Raw genomic sequence first — 12099 nt, forward strand, 5'->3', positions numbered from 1 at the left:
TCCTCTGAATGGTTTACTGATCCCGGATCAGACACTCGGACAGATGGAGCCGATCTCCGGGGCTGGAGGTGACAGTCTCCTTGGAATGGTTTATTGATCCCGGATCAGACACTCGGACAGATGAAGCTGATCTCCGGGGCTGGAGTCTCTTGTGTTCTCCTTCCTGTGCAGCTGTACAGAACGCTGGTACGGCCGCATTTGGAGTATTGCGTACAGTTCTGGTCACCGCATTATAGGAAGGACGTGGAGGCTTTGGAGCGGGTGCAGAGGAGATTTACCAGGATGTTGCCTGGTATGGAGGGAAAATCTTATGAGGAAAGGCTGATGGACTTGAGGTTGTTTTCGTTGGAGAGAAGAAGGTTAAGAGGAGACTTAATAGAGGCATACAAAATGATCGGGGGGTTGGATAGGGTGGACAGTGAGAGCCTTCTCCCGCGGATGGATATGGCTGGCACGAGGGGACATAACTTTAAACTGAGGGGTAATAGATATAGGACAGAGGTCAGAGGTAGGTTCTTTACGCAAAGAGTAGTGAGGCCGTGGAATGCCCTACCTGCTACAGTAGTGAACTCGCCAACATTGAGGGCATTTAAAAGTTTATTGGATAAACATATGGATGATAATGGCATAGTGTAGGTTAGATGGCTTTTGTTTCGGTGCAACATCGTGGGCCGAAGGGCCTGTACTGCGCTGTATTGTTCTATGTTCTATGTCCTCTGGATCCAGTCAGAGTGTTTGGTGTTAGTCTGAATCCAGCACCGATCACTTTGAAAATCTTTCCTGTCCAAAGTGATTTTCCTGTCGAACCGTTTTAACCTTTACTCAGACAGTTGGTTTATATTTGGGTCGTCAGATCCAACCTTCTCCAGTTTAGAAATCTGGTTCCAGGGTTTGTGACAGAGAGAACAGGCCTGTGCTGTGTGTGTCACCCAGCAAGCTGCTGTGGAAACTTTGTTACTGAGAGCCAGAGAGAGCTCATTCTATTCACAGTCAATGAATTTCTGACATTTAAGAACATTATTAGATGGTGATTTGTTTTACAAAATGTGCTGTCCAATCAGAGATGATGCAAAGCTGTGACTTGTTCCTGACTGAAGGTGAAGTTTCCAGCTGAGAATCTTCGGTCTGAAGTTTCCGAGTTTTTGTGACATTCCTGAGTTTTCCAATGTGAGGCAGCGACAACAACAACTGGCATTTACCCATCAACAGGTTAAAATGTCGGAGACCCTTCACAGAGGGACAGAAGCTGGGTGGAAAAGGTAAGGAGACAGGTTTAGCGAGGGGTTTCCAGCCCTCAGGACCTCGGTAGGTGAAGGTGCCTCTGCCAATGGTGGAGTGAAGCAAGTCGAGGAGCTGAAGGGGGTGAGGATTTTTTTTGTGATTGTTTTATGGGATGTGGACGTCACTGGAAAGGCCGGGTTTAGTTACCCATCCCTAATTGCCCATCAACTGAGTGGCCAGCTCAGCACTAGAGTTAACCACATTGCTGTGGGTCTGGAGTCACATGTAGGCCAGACCAGGTAAGGAGGGCAGATTTACTTCAGTTCACTGAAGGGCATGAGTGAACCAGATGGGTTTTTCCAACAATCGATGATAGTTGTCACGGCCGCTGAGACTAACTTTAGAATTCCAGGTTTATTAATTGGATTTGGGATTTGAATCCGTGTCTCCAGAGCATTAGCCTGGGCCTCTGGATCACTGGTCCAGTGACATTACCACGATGCCACCTTCTCCCCTAATTGGAGGAGTGGGGGAGCGTGGAGGGTTGTAGGGCTGGAGGAGGCTCCTGAGACTGTCTGTCATGGAGAGAGTGGCTGCCTCCATGGAGCTTCAAGCACGGCTCTGAAATGGGTCAGTGTAGGTCATGACCATGGCCGTGCAGGAGATGTCTGCTGCCTTGTACAGGATGACAGATACTGTCAACACGTCACTGATCTCCCCCAAGCTGGTCAGCAGCAGAGTGGGAGGAATGAGTGGGAGGGCAGCACGGTAGCATTGTGGATAGCACAATTGCTTCACAGCTCCAGGGTCCCAAGTTCAATTCCGGCTTGGGTCACTGTCTGTGCGGAGTCTGCACGTCCTCCCCGTGTGTGCGTGGGTTTCCTCCGGGTGCTCCGGTTTCCTCCCACAGTCCAAAGATGTGCAGGTTAGGTGGATTGGCCATGATAAATTGCCCTTAGTGTCCAAAATTGCCCTGAGTGTTGGGTGGGGTTACTGGGTTATGGGGATAGGGTGGAGGTGTTGACCTTGGGTAGGGTGCTCTTTCCAAGAGCCGGTGCAGACTCGATGGGCCGAGTGGCCTCCTTCTGCACTGTAAATTCTATGATATGAATGATGTGACGCTGGTCCAGGAGAGGGATGGTGGAGGAAGGAGACATGGAACTGGGAACTCCACTCAAAGAGCTCCCACCTTAGACCCGTTCCCCCCCAAACCCAGAGGCAGTATCCAACACGCCGCCCCATCTCCAGCTGAATCTGCCCCGCACAGGTACAGATGGGTCAGTCTGTCCCAGGACCCTCAGGAGCTCTGAAACCCAGAGGGTGGAGACCACAAGCCTCTGGGTAGTGAGAGCAGGGATGTGAGCAGCCTGTCCCTACCTCTGCTGAAACCACACAGAATGCACCAAGTAGAAGCAACAGGGTCTGGGCTCCAAATTGTAATTCACCAAGTGTCTGAAATGGGGGTTTGACAAGATATGAAGTTTCTTTATTCAACAATGATGCACAAACTGTATTGACTGGAACCACTTCCAGCTCTTGTCCGTTCTTACATCCCGGGGCCAGCTCAGCCTTTCACTGAGTTCATGCTGAATGTGAATCCAGGCTGGGAGCCATTGGTGGATGTGCAATGGGAGGATGAGTGGGTGAAGGAATGTTCAGTGAACAGGGAGGGGGAGGGGGGTTGGTGCTGCTGGTGGGAAGTGTTCATTCTGAAGGAGTCCCACCTGAAACAGAGACCATTCATTTCTCACTTTGAAATGATTGAGCTGCTGTCTTTCCCCATTTCTGTTCAGTTTTTCAATATTTATATATTTAAATCTCGACTGAAACATATTCTTGTTGTAACCCTGAGATCCAGAGTATTTTAAATCTGTTAAAGTCAATCCCCATCGAGTGCACAGGGCTCAACTGGTCCGAACTTTTTATGTTATAAATAAACCAAGATCTTACAAGATGTTTATCGGGGAATTGTTTTTCGCTGAGACCAGGGATGGTCAAACTGTCCCAAAGTTCAGATATGGGACTTGAGACTGGGCTATGGGGCCCACGTACTTGGAGCATCATTCTCTGATGTCCTTCATCCCTGACTTTAATCACATCCCAATTGGGGGCCGTTAGCTGCCTGGACCCTAATCACTGGAATTTCATCCCTAAAACTCCCCACTTTTCCACTTCATTTTCCACCTTTAGTTGAACCTTGACGTCACAGCCTGCAGGTAAGGGATTGCCTGGTGACTGGTAAATAGTTTTTCTTTTATTTTCCCTCTGGTGTTATCGTGCAGGTCGCAGAGGTTGCTGAGTGAGTGCTTGCTGCGAAGGGGAGTGAATAACAGGTAAGCTCTTTCTTTTTCTTTTTTTATCTAGAGGGGATGGCAGTGAAGGTAGTGCAATGTTCCTCCTGCAGAATGTTTGAGGTCAGGGACGCCGTTAGTGTCCCTGCTGATTTCATCTGTGGGAAGTGCACCCATCTCCAGCTCCTCAGAAACCACGTTAGGGAACTGGAGCTGGAGTTGGATGAACTTCGGATCATTCGGGAGGCAGAGGTGGTCATAGATAGAAGCTTCAGGATGTAGTTATTCCGAAGAATAAAGATAGATGGGTGACGGTGAGAGGGGCTGGGAGGAAGCAGTCAGTACAGGGATCCCCTGTGGTCGTTCCCCTTAGTAACAAGTATACCGCTTTGGATACTGTTGGGGGGGGCGGGGGGGGGGACTTACCAGGGGTAAGCCATGGGGTACAGGTCTCTGGCACAGAGTCTGTCCCTGTTGCTCAGAAGGGAAGGGGGGAGAGGAGTAGAGCATTAGTCATTGGAGACTCCATAGTTAGGGGGATAGATGGGAGATTCTGTGGGAACGAGAGAGACTCGCGGTTGGTGTGTTGCCTCCCAGGTGCCAGGGTGCATGATGTCTCGGATCGTGTTTTCGGGATCCTTAAGGGGGAGGGGGAGCAGCCCCAAGTCGTGGTTCACATAGGTCCCAACGACATAGGTAGGGATAGGGATGTAAGGCAGGAATTCAGGGAGCTAGGGTGGAAACTTAGATCGAGGACAAACTTTTATCTCTGGGTTGTTACCCATGCCACGTGCAAGCAAGACGAGGAATAGGGAGAGAGAGGTGTTGAACACGTGGCTACAGGGATGGTGCAGGAGGGAGGGTTTCAGATTTCTGGATAATTGGGGCTCATTCTGGGGTCGGTGGGACCTCTACAAACGGGATGGTCTGCACCTGGACCAGAGGGGTACCAATATCCTGGAGGGGAAATTTGCTAATGCTCTTCGGGAGGGTTTAAACTAGTTCAGCAAGGGCTTGGGAACCTGAATTGTAGCTCCAGTTTACAGGAGGTTGAGAGTAGTGAGGTCATGAGTAAGGTTTTAAAGTTGCAGGAGTGTACCGGCAAGCAGGAAGGTGGTTTAAAGTGTGTCTCCTTCAATGCCAGGAGCATCCGGAATAAGGTGGGTGAACTTGCGGCATGGGTTGGTACCTGGGACTTCGATGTTGTGGCCATTTCGGAGACATGGATAGAGCAGGGACAGGAATGGTTGTTGCAGGTGCCGGGGTTTAGATATTTCAGTAAGCTCAGGGAAGGTGGTAAAAGAGGGGGAGGGGTGGCATTGTTAGTCAAGGACTGTATTATGGTGGCAGAAAGGACGTTTGATGAGGACTCGTCGATTGGGGTAGTATGGGCTGAGGTTAGAAACAGGAAAGGAGAGGTCACTCTGTTAGGGGTTTTCTATAGGCCTCCGAAAAGTTCCAGAGATGTGGAGGAAAGGATTGCAAAGATGATTCTGGATAGGAGCGGAAGCAACAGGGTAGTTGTTATGGGGGACTTTAACTTTCCAAATATTGACTGGAAACACGACAGTTCGAGTACTTTAGATGCGTCCTTTTTTATCCAATGTGTGCAGGAGGGTAGATAGTATGTAGATAGGCCAACGAAAGGCAAGGCCATATTGGAGTTGGTACTGGGTAATGAACCAGGACAGGTGTTAGATTTGGAGGTAGATGAGCACTTTGGTGACAGTGACCACAATTCGATTACGTTTACTTTAGTGATGGGAAGGGATAGGTATATACTGCAGGGCAAGAGTTATATATGGGGGAAAGGCAATTATGATGCGATGAGACAAGACTTGGGATGCATCGGATGGAGAGGAAAACTGCAGGGGGTGGGCACAATGGAAATGTGGAGCTTGTTCAAGGAACAGCTACTGCGTGTCCTTGATAAGTATGTACCTGTCAGGCAGGGAGGAAGTGGTCGAGCAAGGGAACCGTGGTTTGCTAAAGCAGTCGAAACACTTGTCAAGAGGAAGAAGGAGGCTTATGTAAAGATGAGACATGAAGGTTCAGTTAGGGCGCCCGAGAGTTACAAGTTAGCTAGGAAGGACCTAAAGAGAGAGCTAAGAAGAGCCAGGAGGGGACATGAGAAGTCTTTGGCAGGTAGGATCAAGGATAACCCCAAAGCTTTCTATAGATATGTCAGGAATAAAAGAATGACTAGGGTAAGAGTAGGGCCAGTCAAGGACAGTAGTGGGAAGTTGTGCGTGGAGTCCGAGGAGATAGGAGAGGTGCTAAATGAATATTTTTCGTCAGTATTCACACAGGAAAAAGACAATGTTGTCGAGGAGAATACTGAGATTCAGGCTACTAGACTAGAAGGGCTTGAGGTTCATAAGGAGGAGGTGTTAGCAATTCTGGAAAGTGTGAAAATAGATAAGTCCCCTGGGCCGGATGGGATTTATCCTAAGATTCTCTGGGAAGCTAGGGAGGAGATTGCTGAGCCTCTGGCTTTGATCTTTAAGTCATCTTTGTCCACAGGGATAGTGCCAGAAGGCTGGAGGATAGCAAATGTTGTCCCCTTGTTCAAGAAGGGGAGTAGAGACAACCCCGATAACTATAGACCAGTGAGCCTTACTTCTGTTGTGGGCAAAATCTTGGAAAGGTTTATAAGAGATAGGATGTATAATCATCTGAAAAGCAATAATTTGATTAGAGATAGTCAACACGGTTTTGTGAAGGGTAGGTTGTGCCTCACAAACCTTATTGAGTTCTTTGAGAAGGTGACCGAACAGGTGGATGAGGGTAAAGCAGTTGATGTGGTGTATATGGATTTCAGTAAAGCGTTTGATATGGTTCCCCATGGTAGGCTACTGCAGAAAATACGGAGGCATGGGATTCAGGGTGATTTAGCAGTTTGGATCAGAAATTGGCTAGCTGGAAGAAGACAAAAGGTGGTGGTTGATGGGAAATGTTCAGACTGGAGTCCAGTTACTAGTGGTGTAGCACAAGGACCTGTTTTGGGGCCACTGCTGTTTGTCATTTTTATAAATGACCTGGAGGAGGGCATAGAAGGATGGGTGAGTAAATTTGCAGATGACACTAAAGTCGGTGGAGTTGTGGACAGTGCGGAAGGATGTTACAAGTTACAGAGAGACATAGATAAGCTGCAGTGCTGGGCTGAGAGGTGGCAAATGGAGTTTAATGCAGAAAAGTGTGAGGTGATTCATTTTGGAAGGAATAACAGGAAGACTGAGTACTGGGCTAATGGTAAGATTCTTGGCAGTGTGGATGAGCAGAGACATCTCGGTGTCCATGTACATAGATCCCTGAAAGTTACCACCCAGGTTGAGAGGGTTGTTAAGAAGGCGTACGGTGTGTTAGCTTTTATTGGTAGAGGGATTGAGTTTCGGAGCCATGAGGTCATGTTGCAGCTGTACAAAACTCTGGTGCCACCGCATTTGGAGTATTGCATGCAATTCTGGTCACCGCATTATAGGAAGGATGTGGAAGCATTGGAAAGGGTGCAGAGGAGATTTACCAGAATGTTGCTTGGTATGGAGGGAAGATCTTATGAGGAAAGGCTGAGGGACTTGAGGCTGTTTTCGTTAGAGAGAAGGTTACGAGGTGACTTAATTGAGGCATACAAGATGATCAGAGGATTGGATAGGGTGGACAGTGAGAGCCTTTTTCCTTGGATGGTGATGTCTAGCACGAGGGGACATAGCTTTAAATTGAGGGGAGATAGATATAGGACAGATGTCAGAGGTAGGTTCTTTACTCCGAGAGTAGTAAGGGCTTGGAATGCTCTACCTGCAACAGTAGTGGACTCGCCAATACTAAGGGCATTCAAATGGTCATTGAATAGACATATGGACGATAAGGGAATAGTGTGGATGGGCTTTAGTGTGGTTTCACAGGTCGGCGCAACATCGAGGGCCGAAGGGCCTGTACTGCGCTGTAATGTTCAATGTTTTAAAACTCTCTTTGACCAAGACTTTGGTCATCTGACCCAATATGTCGTCAAGTTCCTGTGAAACTGCTAGAGACATTTTATTATGTTAAAAACTCAATTTAGATAGAGCTGTTGTAGCTCAGTGAGATCTGATCACTTAGTGAGTGAGTCTGTATAAATGTAACTCAGATACACACAGCTTGTTGAAACAGTCCTGGGAGGAGGAAGTTCTGAGCTGCCCGCTGGATTTCTGTTTTCCACAATTGGGAAAAGGTGATTCTTTCCCAATATTGGAAATTACTAATAAAGTTGTTAAAGATGATTTGTTGTTGTGAGCTGGGTTATTTGTTAGAATGCGTGTGAGGAGTGCGATTGAGCCACAGTCTGAGTCACCAGTTTAAGGACAGGAGGAGAGAGAATCTGGAGAGGAGAAAAGAATCAGGAGGAGACTGGAGACTGAATCTGGAACAATGAGCAGAGAGGGAGGGGAGTGTGTGGGACTGAGATTCATAGATTTGGGGGAATGCACCATAGAAACTAGAATGGTCTGTTCTGAATTTCTATCCTGCATTTACACGGAAAATCTCTGTAAACTCCTTTTACTGGGAGTTAGAGGGAGAGGATTTGCAGACAGAAAATTCAACGTCACAATCTTGAGATCTTTCAGAATGACTTATTCCCTGTATCTGATTATGAAAGGAGAAATGATTGATCTCTCTGGGGAAAGTTTTGAAATAATTTTGACTAAGAAAGCCTGGGACACACAGACACAAGGGCCAGCAGTGCATCTCAGATTCAAACATGAGGTGTGCAAACAGGTTTGGTTTAGTGTCAGACGTTACCAGGGAGAGGAATGGAGCTGGTAGCTCGGGAATGAAAACAATGACTTTGGTTTTCCCAATATTTAATTGAAGGAAATGTCTGCCCATCCACCACTGGATATCAGACAAACAGGCTGAGAATTTAACAAAGGTGGAGAGATGTGGTGGTGAGGTAGAGCTGGGAGCTGTCAGTGTAAATGTGACAACTGACACTGTGTTCAGATGGTGTTATTGTGGGAACATGTGGATGAGAAAGAAGAGGAGACAAGTCTGGATCCTTTTGGGAACACCAGAGGTAACTGTGAGAGTGGGAAGGGAAGACATTACAAGTTATTCTATGACTCTGATGGAGAAGAATGGAACCAGGAGAGAGCAGCCCCACCAGCTGGGTGACAGCGAAGAGGTGACGGAGCAGAATGGTGTGGTCGACCTTGTCAAAGGCTGCAGGCAGGCTGAGGACAGAGGGGAGGTTTATCTTTGTCACAGTCACAGAGGATGTAATTTGTAACTTTGATAAGATGTTGCAGCATGGTGACAGAGCAGAAACCTGATTGAAGGGATTCAAACATGGCATTCTGGGAAAAATGGAGAGGGATTTGGGAGAGGAGAGGGGTGCTGGAGTTGGGGGCAATAATTTGCAAGGATGGTGGAGTAAAGGGTTTGCTTTTTGACAAGGGTAGAATGACAGCAGAAGGGGAGGGATAGTACCTGATAGAGAAAAGATTCAACAAAGTCAGTGAACATGGGGAAGTTGGGTGATCAGTTTTGTGGGAATAGGGTCGATGGAGCAGGAGCTGGATCTCATGGACAAGATGAGCTCTGAGAGGGCATGAGAGGAGATGGGAGAGAAACTAGAGAAAGATGTGGGTTCAGGGCTCGGGAAAGGATGAAATTTGGAGACAGTTTGGTCCGGTGGGCTCGTGGAAGGGAGGGAAGCAGCAGAGGCAACTGATCGGATTTACTCAATCTCAGTCACAAAGAAGCTCCACAAGCTCCTCACACTTCTTGTTGGAGGTGAGGGTGGAAGAGACAGGGGAGAGTGAGAGAACTTCAAAAGGAACTAACTTGTGTCAGAGATATTAAAAAGTTTCAACACACAGCATATTTTCCACAGATATAATTTATTTGACTTTTAGCCAGAATATGAGTCCCTGTAAGTAGCTGCAGTTTATTTCCATCAGCAGAACCAGACCCCAATGAACACGGTTCAGTCAGACCCCAATGAACACGGTTCAGTCCTGGGTGTGATTAACGGAAAATTCCAATCACTGTAGTTATTTATGAACTTGCTGATGTCTCAGCAGGCTGGATTAGGTTGTGAAAGCGTTCCCACACTGAGAGCAGGTGAACGGCTTCTCCCCAGTGTGAACTCGCTGTGGGTCAGCAGATTGGATGACTGAGTGAATCCCTTCCCACACTCGCAGCAGGTGACACGTTTTGTGCCAGTGTGAATTTGGCAGTGGTCGGTGAGTTGTGATGATCGTCTGAACCCAGTCCCACAGTCAGAGCATCTGAATGGCTTCTCGTCAGTGTGAACACGTTGATGGTACATCAGTTCCCAGGAACTTTTAAAGCCCTTCCCACGGTCTGGACATTTACAAGGTCTCTTGTCTGTGTGAACTCACTGGTGTCTCAGCAGGGTGGATGAGGTAGTGAATCCCTTCCCACACTAAGAGCAGGTGAAGGGTTTCTCCCCAGTGTGAATTTTCTTGAGCATCAGCAGGTCAGATGACTGAGTGAATCCCCTTCCACACTTGGAGCAGATAAACGGCCTCTGATGTACAGTGTGTTGGGATGATCGCCTGAACCCAGTACCGCAGTGAGAGCACCTGAACGGTTTCTTGTCAGTGTGAATACGTTGATGGAGCATCAGTTCCTGGGAACTTTTATAGCACTTCCCACAGTCTGAGCAGTGAAATGGTCTGTCCTCTGTGTGAACTCGCTGGTTTCTCAACAGGTTGGCTGAAATAGTAAAACTCTTCCCACACTTGGAGCAGGAGAACGGTTTCTCTCCAGTGTGACTGCGTCAATGTGTTTCCAGCTCTGATGGGGAAATGAATCCCCTCCCACAGTCCCCACATTTCCACGGCTTCTCCCCAGAGTGACTCCGCTTGTGTCTCGATAGGCCTGATGTTTGGCTGAAGCCTCGTCCACAAACACAACACGTGTACGGTTTCTCCCCACTGTGAATGGTGCTGTTGCCCCCACCAGAGAGGGAAGCGGAGATAGTGGTGGCGATGGATGCCGAGAAAGCATTTGATAGAGTGGAGTGGGATTATCTGTGGGAGGTTCTGAGGAGATTTGGTTTTGGAGATGAATATGTTGGATGGGTGCAGCTGTTGTATAGGGCCCCAGTGGCGAGTGTGGTCACGAATGGACGGGGATCTGCATACTTTCGGCTCCATAGAGGGACAAGGCAGGGATGCCCTCTGTCCCCATTATTGTTTGCACTGGCGTTTGAGCCCCTGGCAATAGCATTGAGGGGTTCCAAGAAGTGGAGGGGAGTACTTAGAGGAGGAGAAGAACACCGGGTATCTCTGTATGCGGATGATTTGTTGTTATATGTAGCGGACCAACTAGGGAAGGGGCGGTACTGGACCTGGTATTGGGGAATGAGCCCGGCCAGGTGGTAGATGTTTCAGTAGGGGAGCATTTCGGTAACAGTGACCACAATTCAGTAAGTTTTAAAGTACTGGTGGACAAGGATAAGAGTGGTCCGAGGATGAATGTGCTAAATTGGGGGAAGGCTAATTATAACAATATTAGGCGGGAACTGAAGAACATAGATTGGGGGCGGATGTTTGAGGGCAAATCAACATCTGACATGTGGGAGGCTTTCAAGTGTCAGTTGAAAGGAATACAGGACAGGCATGTTCCTGTGAGGAAGAAAGATAAATACGGCAATTTTCGGGAACCTTGGATGACGAGTGATATTGTAGGCCTCGTCAAAAAGAAAAAGGAGGCATTTGTCAGGGCTAAAAGGCTGGGAACAGACGAAGCCTGTGTGGCATATAAGGAAAGTAGGAAGGAACTTAAGCAAGGAGTCAGGAGGGCTAGAAGGGGTCATGAAAAGTCATTGGCAAATAGGGTTAAGGAAAATCCCAAGGCTTTTTACACGTACATAAAAAGCAAGAGGGTAGCCAGGGAAAGGGTTGGCCCACTGAAGGATAGGCAAGGGAATCTATGTGTGGAGCCAGAGGAAATGGGCGAGGTACTAAATGAATACTTTGCATCAGTATTCACCAAAGAGAAGGAATTGGTAGATGTTGAGTCTGGAGAAGGGGGTGTAGATAGCCTGGGTCACATTGTGATCCAAAAAGACGAGGTGTTGGGTGTCTTAAAAAATATTAAGGTAGATAAGTCCCCAGGGCCTGATGGGATCTACCCCAGAATACTGAAGGAGGCTGGAGAGGAAATTGCTGAGGCCTTGACAGAAATCTTTGGATCCTCGCTGTCTTCAGGGGATGTCCCGGAGGACTGGAGAATAGCCAATGTTGTTCCTCTGTTTAAGAAGGGTAGCAAGGATAATCCCGGGAACTACAGGCCGGTGAGCCTTACTTCAGTGGTAGGGAAATTACTGGAGAGAATTCTTCGAGACAGGATCTACTCCCATTTGGAAGCAAATGGACGTATTAGTGAGAGGCAGCACGGTTTTGTGAAGGGGAGGTCGTGTCTCACTAACTTGATAGAGTTATTCGAGGAGGTCACTAAGATGATTGATGCAGGTAGGGCAGTAGATGTTGTCTATATGGACTTCAGTAAGGCCTTTGACAAGGTCCCTCGTGGTAGACTAGTACAAAAGGTGAAGTCACACGGGATCAGGGGTGAA

This window comes from Scyliorhinus torazame, chromosome 5, assembly GCF_047496885.1.
Source record: "Scyliorhinus torazame isolate Kashiwa2021f chromosome 5, sScyTor2.1, whole genome shotgun sequence".
Classification (NCBI taxonomy): domain Eukaryota; kingdom Metazoa; phylum Chordata; class Chondrichthyes; order Carcharhiniformes; family Scyliorhinidae; genus Scyliorhinus; species Scyliorhinus torazame.